The sequence below is a fragment of the Lissotriton vulgaris genome, chromosome 3_1 (genome assembly GCF_964263255.1).
Source record: "Lissotriton vulgaris chromosome 3_1, aLisVul1.2, whole genome shotgun sequence".
NCBI lineage: Eukaryota > Metazoa > Chordata > Amphibia > Caudata > Salamandridae > Lissotriton > Lissotriton vulgaris.
Window position 1 is genome coordinate 2,051,924,005 of NC_141689.1, and position 12,312 is coordinate 2,051,936,316.

General features: G+C 49.5%; 1 protein-coding gene across 8 annotated transcripts in view; it reads right to left on the bottom strand.

Moving 5' to 3' along the window:
* The window catches only part of PCM1 (pericentriolar material 1), a 1,333,387-nt gene that overhangs the window by 33,982 nt on the left and 1,287,093 nt on the right, over positions 1 to 12,312 (bottom strand). The window lies entirely within an intron of this gene.

Below are 12,312 nucleotides of genomic sequence, written 5' to 3' on the forward strand. Positions count from 1 at the left end.
CGGGAATACAATGTCCCGAAGCCAGGCATGGTGACGAAGAGCAACCGAAGAAGCCATGGCACGACCCAGCACCTCCAAGATGTCCAAAGCGAAGCGAAGAATAAACACCGCCAGCTCCCGGCCATTCAACACATGGTGTCTCAAATCAACACAGACACCCTCCTGTGAAGCAGTAGACATAAGGGACTCCACCGAAACCCACAAACAAGAAGTGGCCCGAGCCAAAACACACAGTGTGTTAAGGGCCCGCAGAGCCGCACTGGTCGAGGTGAACATATTGCACCCCTGGGAGTTCAGCCAGCGGGCCCCTCGTGACGGGGTAGACAACTGCGGCGGCAGAGAAGGAAAGGCAGTCTGCAAAAGGGGACCTCTGGTAGAGGGGTGAAGGGAAAGACACATCAGATAACGCGGCGCCAGATTATGGTGGTGCAGAAGGTGTTGAGGCACCGGGTCCCCGTAGCGGGATGGCCCCAAGTCCCCAGCAGAGAAGAATGGAGTGATCCCTTGAAGGGAAGCAACAGCTCCCTGCCACTAGAACCCTTATGGAAAACCTCTAGAATATGAACCGCAAGGCGCCGACCTGACCAACGGGGCAGCCGCCTGCTCGGGGGGACGAGAGGGACCCCGGTCACGCCACGGAGGTCCCGCACATGGCAAGGGATCCACTGACGTCCCAGGAGGGAAAGGAGGAGAAGCCATTGAGACTTGCAAAGCCGCCGCATATTTATTTATTTTGAGAGTTTTATACAGCGCGAACCAGTACCTTGCGGGTATCAGAGCGCTTTACAAGGTATTCTTAGTTACATAGAAACAAGGTAAATAGCAGAGATCACGGATAGACAGTGCTAGTATAATCGTTCAGTCTTTGACACGCGGTATATGAAACATTACAAAAAAACGTACAGTGAGTTACAAGCATAATATAGATAAAGATAAATATCTAGGGTCTCTCGCTGGGTAGAGGACATTGTAAGGTTCCGAGTAGAGGATACATTGGGTCGGAGAATAACAGTAGTCCCTACTGAAGTGACTTTAGCCAGGGGAAGCGACTTCACTTCCTTTTTTGAAAGATGCAGTAGAGGGATTACGTCTGGTTTCTGGAGGTAGAGCATTCCAAACTCAGGGCGCAATCCCTGTAAAGGATCGCTTGGATGTTTTCTTCCTGTTGAATCTTTACGGTTTCAGTAGAAGGTTGATAGAACTTCTTGAGGATCCGACACCACAAGAGGGCACCAGTTTCTGTGCCAGATAGCTGGGTGTATTGTGATGGATGACTTTATGAGTCATCCAAGCTATTTTAAGATGAATTCTGGATTCAAAGATTAGCAAATTAAGGGATTTTATGTCAGGGGATATATGGGAGCTTCTTTTGGAGCCAGTGATAAGTCTCGCTGCGGTGTTTATTGAGGCTCTCAGAGGAGCCGTTGTAGCTCTGGGTAGGCCACAGAGAGCAACACTTCCGTAATCCACTCTTGAGCTGACTAGAGCTGGTACAGCCAGCTTGAAGTCCGTTTTCGGCAGGAAAGGTTTCAATGTTCTCAAAGTATTTATCTGAAAGTTTGCTCCCTTTGTTGCGTTGCTGATGTGTTTTTGCATATTGAGGTTTCTGTCCAGAGAAATTCCGAACGATTTTGCGGAATCAACGATGAGAGGTTGACAGTTGAGTGCGGTAAGGTGTTTGATACAGCCTTGCAATATGGGTACTTGGGCGGGGGGAGCAATGAGGAGGAATTTGGTTTTAAGGGCATTCAGTTTTAGATGATTTTCTGCAAGCCTTGTTTGAGTTTTCCCGAGAGTGGTGCTGAGCGATTTGATGTCTTCAAGGGTATGGATTGAGATATAGTTGGGTGTCGTCAGCGTACATGTGATCTTGCACGCTAGACAAGTAGAGAATTTCAGTGAGGGGTTTCATGAAAAGGTTGAACAGTGTCACAGATAATGCAGATCCTTGTGGGATCCTAAAGTGACTGGGACGGGTTTGGAAAGGGAGTGATTGACCTAGAAGCACAAGTTACTTACCTTCCGTAACGATATATCTGTAAGAAACAGTAGTTAGTGTTCGATTCCTTACCTTAGAATATCCCCAGGCATCAGACTGGATACGGAAAGTTTTGCGTAGCAGAACCCCTGCGCGTCAGTATGCGTCGTCTATGGCTCTGCGTCCGTCGTCGGGATGACACTGGAGTACTTAGACACCGCCCTCGCGCGCTGACGTCAGTTCTTGTACATAGCTTTCCGCGCCAGGAACGCAGAGCCATGCCAGAGACAGACACTAGTGCCATGAAACTAGGGCCCTGAAAGGGCTGTCCTTAACCCTAGATATCGGTTCGCAGAACGGGGAGGATGGGTGGGGTGGTAAGGAATCTAACACTACTGTTTCTTACAGATATATCGTTACTGAAGGTAAGTAACTTGTGCATCTGAAAGAAACAGGTTAGTGTTAGATTCCTTACCTTAGAATAGATACCCCAGCAATACCAACCCCGGTGGTGGGTCTGCGAACCAAGATCACACCAGAAAGTCCTGGAGAACAGAACAGCTGAAAAGGCCATCTCTCTGGACTTGGCTGTCCAGGCAGTAGTGTCTAGCAAATGTGTGCTGCGAAGCCCATGTAGCTGCCTGACAGATGTCCTGCAAGGGAACTCCCCGGCCCAGGGCAGTAGTTGCTGCTGTGGCCCGAGTGGAATGGGCCCTCAGCCCAACAGGAGGCTCCTTTTTCGCCAAGGAGTAACAGACCTTGATGCACAACATGACCCACAGAGAGATGGTCCATTTGTGCACAGACTGTCCCTTCTTCGCGCCCACGTAACCAACAAAGAGACGGTCGTCCACCCGGAACTGGCGTGTGCGATCTAGATAAAAAGAGAGCGCACGTTTTGGGTTCAGACGGTGGAGCCTCTCTTGATCCTTCGAGGGATGCGGAGGCGGAAAGAATTTGGCAAGGTGATGTACTGCCCGATATGAAAGGCTGTAACCACTTTGTGCAGGAAAGAGGGACGAGTTTTCAAGACAACTTTGTCCGGATGGACAGAAAGGAAAGGAGGCTTAGAAGATAGAGCCTGGAGCTCACTTACTCTCCTGGCCGAGGTGATGGCAACCAGGAATGCAGTCTTAACAATCAGAAGACATAGAGGGCAATTGTGAAGTGGCTCGAACGGAGCGTACATCAAATAGGTTAGAACAAGGTTCAAGACCCACTGAGGCATCACGAAAGGAACAGGAGGGAACATGTGCGTGATGCCTTTCAAGAATCTATTTACAACAGGGGACTTGAAAAGAGAAGGCTGATCGATCAGAAAGCCTCAAGAAGGCAGAAATGGCAGAGAGGTAGCCCTAATAGTGCCCAGAGCAGAGCCCAGCTGGGCAAGAGAAAGAAGGAAGAGGAGAACCTCTGAAAGGGGGGCAGAGAGTGGATCCACAGCCTTTGCTGTGCACCATGCCACAAATGTGTTCCACCTGCAGGCGTATACCGATTTTGTGGAGGGACGCCTGGCTGCCAGAATCACATCACAGACTTCAGGAGGAAAGTCAAATGGCCTTAACTGCCACCGCTCAATCTCCACACATGGAGGTGGAGGCTGGACAGGTTCAGGACAGTCTCCTGCTGCGACAGAAGGTCCTCCTGAAGAGGCAGACGAATCAGGGGATCGACTGACATGCTGAGTAGCTTGGGATACCAGTATCTTCGTGCCCGGTCCGGAGCCACAAGGAGGACTTGATCCTGATCTTCTTCAGCATTCTGGGTAGAAGTGGTATAGGCGGAAAGGCGTAGAACAGACCGCAGCTCCACTCGTGACAAAAAGCGTGTCCGAGTGAGTGCCGCCTTGGAAATTCCAACACGCAGAACTGATGACATTGCGCCTTCTCTTCAGTGGCAAATAGTTTTAACCAAGGCTCTCCCCACTGCCGAAAGACACCTTGCGCCACGTCCGGTTGATAGGTGCTCGAAATCCTGAAAACTGAATTATGCCTGAAACGTTCGAAATTAAGTGAATATCTTTAGTGAAATTGTATGCTGTCACTCGTCCCCTTCCCTTCTTCCGTGTGCCCTGACGAAGGTGTGGCCGTAGACCTGGCCTAGCACCGAAACGCGCGTTGGCGCTCTGATTCTGTCCTGTTATATGGTCATCTAGTCTCCTACCCCTTTTTGAGAGACGCTCCAGCAGGACGCAATATATGCGGAACATCTGGCAACTGAAGCATGATTTGTATGGGATAATTGAAGAATGTATGAGTATGTGTGAATCGTTATGATATTGGATGTTTGAGGAATATATGAGTTTGCTTGAAGTATGTTTTATGCCTGAAGGGATGTGTGGGATGTTTTTTTGAATAATCCAGAGTGTATTATCATAGCTATGTTCTGTCTATTCTGGCCTGTTGTTGTGGAAAAATATATATTTATACAAAAGAAATTAAATAAACAATGAATATTTTTTCTATATTGACTTGTCTTTGAATTCGTTTGTCTCGCTTCTGGTCTCAGTGAGCTTACTACTGCACATTTCATTATAGGACTCTATCTGAGCCTTGGTATATATTATAAGGGGCAGATTGTTCTGTTTCTTTCAAATTAGCTCACCCAGAGGGAAGGCAAAAGGCCAGCTCGAACGGCAGCCATAACCACAAGCTGCCAGAAGCATGAAGGACAACAAAGCATCCCATCCCTCAGCACCAGAGCAGGTAGGAGAACAAATAGACAGGCCCATCACTACAAGGGCTAAGCACACAATCTCAAGAAGCAATAGCAACATACGGAGACGCCATGGAGAACAGGCACCTGAAGGCAACCAGCACTCCCCAGCAAGGCATAGCTATATAACAGCTACCACTACCCCACGTAGGGTACGGTAAGTCCCAAAATATGGGAACCCTCTTTGGAAGAACTTCCGCAGCAGAGGAGAAAGCAAAGCGGCACAGGGTAAAAACCGACCCAGCCAAAGGCTTGACATCAGTCCAGAGAAAAAACAGAAGGCCTAATCTCAGGGCCAAGTCTGTAACTACTCCAACAAAAAACACACACACAGCCAACAAGTGCCGTCCAGCAGCCAACAATGCCAAAATCCCATCAAGGAGGACTCAATGGCCAGGAAACACCATCTATAGCAAGGGCATCCAAAAGGCCCAAACCCAGCTCAACCCAGCAGTCACTGAGGAGGGGAAGGAGGAGGAGAATAAGGCGGAGGAGGAGGAGGAGGAGTAGGAGTAGGAGGTGGAAGAGGACGGAGCCCCGCCAGGAACCTCTGGATGGCAGAATCAGCCAGGGCATGGATCAAGCTGCCATCAAACGGTATATCAATGAGCCGCTCCCGAATATTCTCAGGAAACACGCCGTACCGAAGCCAAGCATTGCGACGGAGGGCAACTGAGGAAGCCATAGCCCGGCCCAACATCTCCGAGATGTCCAGAGCGGAGCGGAGAATAAACGCCGCTAGCTCCCAGCCATCCAAAGCATTATGGCATAAGTCCACCTGAACAGTCTCCTGGAAAGCCGCAGATCCCAGAGACTCAGCCGAGTCCAACAAACAGGAGACACTCCCCAATACACACAAGGTGTTATGGGCCCGCAGGGCAGCACTGGTTCAGGCGAACATGTTGCGCCCCCAAGAGTCCAGCCAGCAGGCCTCCCGGGATGGTGGAGTCAACAGTGGCGGCAGGGAGGGGAAGCGGTCCTCAAAAGTGGACTGGCAGCAGAGGGGTGGAGGGAGAGGCACACCCTGTTACGTGTCGGTGCAGAAGGTGTTGAGGCACCGGATCCCCTGAGGCGGGACGCCTCCAAGCTCCCGTCAGGGAAGAAAGGAGCGAACCCTCAAAGGGGAGTAAGATCTCCCTCTCAGCAGAGCCCTGGTGGAGAACCTCCAAGAGATGGTCCGCCAGAAAATGAGCAATCGGTCCCCCATGTGCAGAATGCCCACAGCCGTGGACACCGTGTGAGCGAAGGCGCACTCGCCTCTGTAGGGCCCCGCGGAGAAGAAAGCAGTTCCTCTGTGAGTGACAGCTGCAGACTAAGTCAGTCGTCCCTGAAGCCAAGCGGGACGGGCAAAGGCCACACATTGAAGCCAGAAGGTACTGAAGAATGGGGGACCTGCCGCTCCTCCTACGAGCACCTCGGCCTCAGAAAAGGCGGGGTGTCCCCCTTCGACACCGCTGGCGAAAAAGACACCACACAGCGGCCAGTCTCCGGGGAAGAGGTCACCAATATGCAGCCAGCCTCCGGAGAAGAGGGAACGTCTGAAGACGAATTTGCAGCACAACCTGTGTGTGGAGCCGTGGAGTCCGCACCCTGAGGTAGGACCCCAGCACCATCCGGAGCCAAAGGAGAGACCGGATAAGGCTCCTCCAAGTCACACCGCACAGGGGACCGGAGTGGGGCCAGAGCCGAAGTGACCAAGGGGCGGCGCCAGCTCGACCTCCACTGAGGCAGCCTCCTGCGTCGAGGGACGAGAGGGACCAGGGGAGTGACCCGATGTCCTCCTCCAGCCTCAGCCCAGAATGTTGCGGAGGCAGTCCGGCGACCAATGCGGTGGGGCCAGGGACGAATCAACCTCCCACTCGCCCTCTTACGAGGCAGCCGCCCGCGGGGATGAATGAGAAGGGCATGGAGGGGGACCAGAAGTCCCCACCCCACCTCGACCCAGAGCGGGACGAGAAGAGGTCACCGACCCCTGTGGCGCTGCCCAAAGCAGACACCGGCACCTTGGCGGCATCAGCCCAGCCTTGGACGAGGCCTTCGCGGGGCTCGGGATGCAACCCAAGCCCCAGCGACCTCCCGCGACACCACAGCGGCTCCCGCAGGAGTTTGCAACGAGGCAGAGGTGCAGTGGACTGAAGGAGGGACCCCAGAGGGACCGCACCCCAACAGCACCACATCCTCCAAGCCTGGATCCGAACCAGTCGGCACAAAGGGCCACGCGCGAGGCAAGGGATCTGTCGCCGCCCCAGGATGGGAAGGAGGAGACGCTAGCAAGGCCTGCAAAGCCGCCGTTTATATCTCCATCTGGACTCTCGACACCCCCTCACCGGGAAACGTGGATAGGAGGACGACACACGGGGTTGCATCTCCAGAGGAGAGCCCACACCCTGGGGACAAACTGCGACACTTACCCACCGTGGAGCGGCGCGCTCACGTCATTGGAGAAGGACGAGGACCACGGACGTATTTGAAGCAGTCTGCCGAAGCTGATCGAGGGGGAGGTCGACCTGGAGAGACGCGCCGATAGAAGTTTCATTCGGCGCTCCCTCCGCGACTTCGGCTTCAACTGTTGACATGCCTCACAATCAGTGGTGCTGTGGTCCTCCCCCAAACACCACATACACATGAGAAGAGGGTCCATCGCCGACATAAGACGCCCACACGACGTGCAAGTTTTGAAGCCCGAAGGAATTCGCACTCTTCCACCAGACAGAAGACAATTGGTGAAGAAAAAAAGGGCCCCAAAAAGGCCCGCAGCAAGACCGGATCCGTGTTGCACACGGAAAAGGAAAGAACTGACGTAGGTGCGGCAGGGTGGGGCTAATGTGACCTCGCTGACGTCACGTGAACGGACGACGCCTGGGCGGAGTCGCGTGATGTCGCCCTCCTCCGGTGCGCAGGGATGATGTGGCAAAAATGTTTCCAGATCCAGTCTCATGCCTGGGGATAATTCTACGTGAAGGAATCTGCGGCTAGTAGTCTCTATCAGATGTGTTTATACGAAAATCTAGGCTTTCAACATATATTCATGGCTATTGTGTATTTTTATAGTCGTAGGGAGGGTGTTGTAGAGCATGCATTTAGTTTCCATTTTAGCTTTCCTTTTTTTCTGTGCATCTTTTTCTAAAGGTGGTTTGAACAGGTTTTCACAGGCACAAGACTGTGCCACACACATTTATTTCTGGTAGGCACTGTCGCCCTGTTGTCTGTACATTTAGTGCCAGGGTCACACATATTAGAACGCAATGCATTTTTTTATTTTTACTCATAGAAGACAAGACTTTCTCCCCAGACTAATTAAAGACGTTGTTCTGCACCCTTGGAATAGTATGCGAAGCTTGCTATTTTATTATTTAAACCGAGTCCATGCTGAAGATAGTGAGAGGTGTTTCACTTCCCGCCAGAGTTATCATGGAAGCTGCTGTGACTGAGATACAGCTCTGCTGTCCCGGACTTTCATCCGGAGAAGAAAGGTAGTTGTGCAAGAGAAGTATGCAGGCCTGAACACAGACTGGGTGTATTCATCAAAGCACTGAGGTTGGTTTCCTGAAGGTATGGGGTTAGAACATTCCCACAGGTTTGGCAGATGGGCACTACCAACAAGCTCTCTTTAGCGCAGTACTAGTGACAGATAGAAGTGACTTTAGTAACATTACGCACAATTGACAGTGAAATGGTTTGTGCTTTTCACCCGTCTAATAATACTTATGACAATTATGTGTTTCATCTTTCTAATAATCGCTGTTCATGTTTTAGCTATATAGATTCGTTTTTTTCAATAAAAATTGAAAATGCATTATCATATCTTTTCTTTGTGACACATTGAGCATGAAAAAGTGACAAACAAAAGGGTTAGATTGGTTTTCACAAATTCCTTGGGAACTGGAGTCATATTCGAGGTTACCAACAACATCTATAACTCTGTAAAGTTAGGAATTTAGATGTGGTACTGACAGCCAGCCAAATAAACCAACATTTACTTATTATATAAGATTATATAAGAAGACTAAGTCTCTGTATTAGGAAGTTTTGTTGATCTAAAGACATAGTCCTACTAAATGTGTAAGGACCGTATAACACTGCATGAGTGAAATTCATGAAGTCTTGAGTGTTAGTAGAAGGAAGCATTAAGTGGAATCAAAAAGGCAGTATTGGGATCCTGCAACTCCAGAATTCTATAGTGGGTTTCTAAAAATGTTGAGCTTTTACAACTTAACCATTGGTAAAGGCCCTAAAAGATAGGCAGTAAGCATTAAAAGTTTAAAACTGGAGCAAAAAGGGAAATATACCTTTCATGCATAACTTGATAAGGCTTTATGGAAAGAGAACGCAGACACTGGTTCTTTCCCATGGTTGAATGAGTGAATATTTTTTTTTAAAGCTTTATTGTTACTTTAAACAGTTACAAGTATGGGCCTACAACTACCAGGGCCGGCCGCTAATAAGTTTCATCACAGCAAGTCAGTTATGACACGACTCGGCAGCCTGTGAATCGAAGGTACCATAAATTCGGTAAAAGCTCGTTATTGAGCGTACCGAGCAAATTACAGGATTCTAAAGTAACCATTTTATAATGTAAAGAATGAAAGGATCAGGTGCCATACAATAACACAGAGTCGCATAAAGGGCGGGCAAAACAGTAAGACATCCACAGTTAGAACGATCTCATTTAGAACAGTGGCGCTAAGGCATACAATTCAGGATAAACAAGCATACAATCACAGTTCGCACCAGTTAAGCGCCCGCCCATGGATACTGATTATACTGTAGAAAGTATAGGCACAGATAAGGAAAATTCGATAATTGACACAAGAGTGGACCCACTACGCTGACCCGAAAAATGAAGAAACGAAAGAAAAGGCAAAAGAAAAGAAACGAAAGAGAAAAAAAGGCCATAGAAACAATAAAGGCAAAACAAAAAAACGCCCGGTCTCCGTTAACCTAATAAAGCAAATCCCGTTACCGATGAAACCACAATAGTAAACCCAAAACAACAGTCTCAGCCTTGACCCCGTCGATCAAACTTGCTGACTACCTCTGGTAAGTAGAGCTCCATCCACAAATTGTCAAAATATACATAGAAGTTGCCGAAATATAGTCTGCTAGATGGAGAAAGGATGGCAAACCCAAAGTACATGGCAGGTTCCAACGATGTCCCTCCCCGACTCCAAGGCCAGACACTATCTCCTCCGCCATCTTGATGAACCAGCTGGGAAGGGGGTGCGACACAATCCAACGCAGTTCAGTCTCGACCAAAAGTTTCCAGAGTGGGAACAGCAGTTAAATGTTCCACTGGTAGCGAAACCAAGGATTCCGACCATACAGTCGATACACAGATCGCAGCATGTTCGATCAGTTCCACTTCTGTAGGGGCAGGCACAGCTCCATGCACCGGGTCTGAATGCACCGCTGGGGTGTCTATCGGGAGTAGAGCTGGCCGCCGAGTCTCGAGCGAGGAATCAGGGTCCGGTCCCAATCGCCTAATTTCATCTGCTGCCGACATCAGTTTACAGACCTGGGCCTCCATAGTCACCCGAATTGCCTCGAGGGCTGCCAGCACTGAACGCAGTGACGGGTCGCACTCAGACCGCTCCGCCGGGTCTCGCATGACATCAGGCATAGTGATCCCCTCGGAGAGCCGCTCTCCCCGGGTGAAGATTAGGCGGAGCAGGGATGAACCGTGAGGGACAAATCGTCAACATGCTTTCGTGCGCGCCAAGTCCCCAACCCAAAGGCACCGGCGATGCGAACACTAGGCCTCCGGGTCAGGGACCCCCCGCCACACCGCCTCGGGCGTCACACGTCTCCTCACCTTCGATACGAGACCAGGCAGCAGATCGGCAGCAAAGCAGTCCAAAAGATGTCGAAAGTTCCATGGACCGGACCCTGTCGCCCTCACCAGTCCGCTGTTGTTCAACTGGGACCCGGCAGGACCAGCACTCGAGACCCTGGCTTCCAGCCTAGGTTAGGCCTCGAGTCAAACCTCTACATTACTCTACTCCACAATGTCGGAAAAGTCTCGGGCTTGCTCCATCGGACTGCAGATTTGTTCATAGACACGGATATGTGGCGGAAAATCAGGATAGATGACAGGATCTTCAAGCAAAAGACGGAGGTCAGCGGAGCCGGGAGACTAAGCGGCCATCTTGTTTGCTGTCGTAGCTCCTCCTCGGGTGAATATTTTTACTAGGCCCAAAGTAGCAGATCATAGTTCTTCCTCATATCTGACACTCTAGTCAATCAATGCATCTATGAAGTCATCAAAAGTGGCCAGATTGAACACTCTGGGTACAGGGGAGCCATGCTGTTAGGTTCACAAGGATGCATCAATAAGGATTAGTTACTTACCTGTAATCCTAGTTCTCTTCCAGGGGTATCCTCATCAAAGTCATAAGCATTAGAATATTCCCGCCCATGCGGTATATATATATATATATATATATATATATATATATATATATATATATATATCAACAGAAAAACATGTTTTGAAACTGTTTTAATGCTCAGCAGTAAGCAGAAAACTCACATAGGACAGAAAGCATATACAGCTCCTAGGCTGCATTGCGAAAACACAGTGTAAAAAGACTGAAAAGCTAACTCATAGAAACAGAGATAAACTGTCACTGTGCCTTTAAGGCAGTCATGAACCTCAGCTTCCCATCATGCCTCAGGGGTGACAGTTAGGTCAGTAGTTCTTTGCGGTGACTAAAAAGCCATGTTACAAAGAGTTGACAATACCTTGAAAATACCATAATTCTTTGCCCGGGGTGGTGGGAGGGTTGCTTATGACTTTGATGAGGATACCCCTGGAAGAGAACTAGGATTAAAGGTAAGTAACTAATCCTTCTCTTCCAGGGGATCCTCATCAATAGTCATAAGCACTAGAATAGAATAGCTAGCCTTACCTCATCCACCAGCGGGCAAAGGAAAATAAAGGTACATTTAACAATAAGCTCAGAAAACTAAGCCAAGATAGCCAGATAACTATCCTCAAGGAGGCTTGGCCTACTTGAGTATCCGCTCTGGAATCGGATTCTAGGCAATAATGCCTCGTGAAGGTGTGAACCGATCTCCAGGTCGCAGCCTTGCATATTTCTGACATTGGGACATCATGCAAGAAAGCCACTGTGGCCGCTTTCCCCCTAGTGGGGTGTGCTTCAGGCGACAACAACAAGGGTCTTTTAGCCAGGTGGTAAGCCAATTTTATGCAGGACACGATCCACCGGGAAATGGATCTTTTAGAAGCTGGGAAGCCTGTCCTCATGGCACCATAATTCAGGAATAATTGATCAGTCTTTCTTATACCCATGGTTCCGTCTAGATAGAATTTAAGAACCCTTCTGAGGTCCAAGGAGTGTAACGATCTCTCTGCAGGGGTCGTGGGGTTTGGAAAGAAGGATGGCAGGGAGATTGACTGATTAATATGAAAATCAGACACAACCTTAGGCAAAAAAAGAAGGATGAGCCCTTAAGACAAACCTGTTATGGTGAAATACAGTGTAAGGCTCTTTCGCACACAGCGCCTGGATTTCACTTACTCTGCGCGCTGATCTTATTGCTACCAGAAAAACGGCGTTCCAAGATAAGTGCTGCAAAGAGGCCTTGTGAATTGGCTC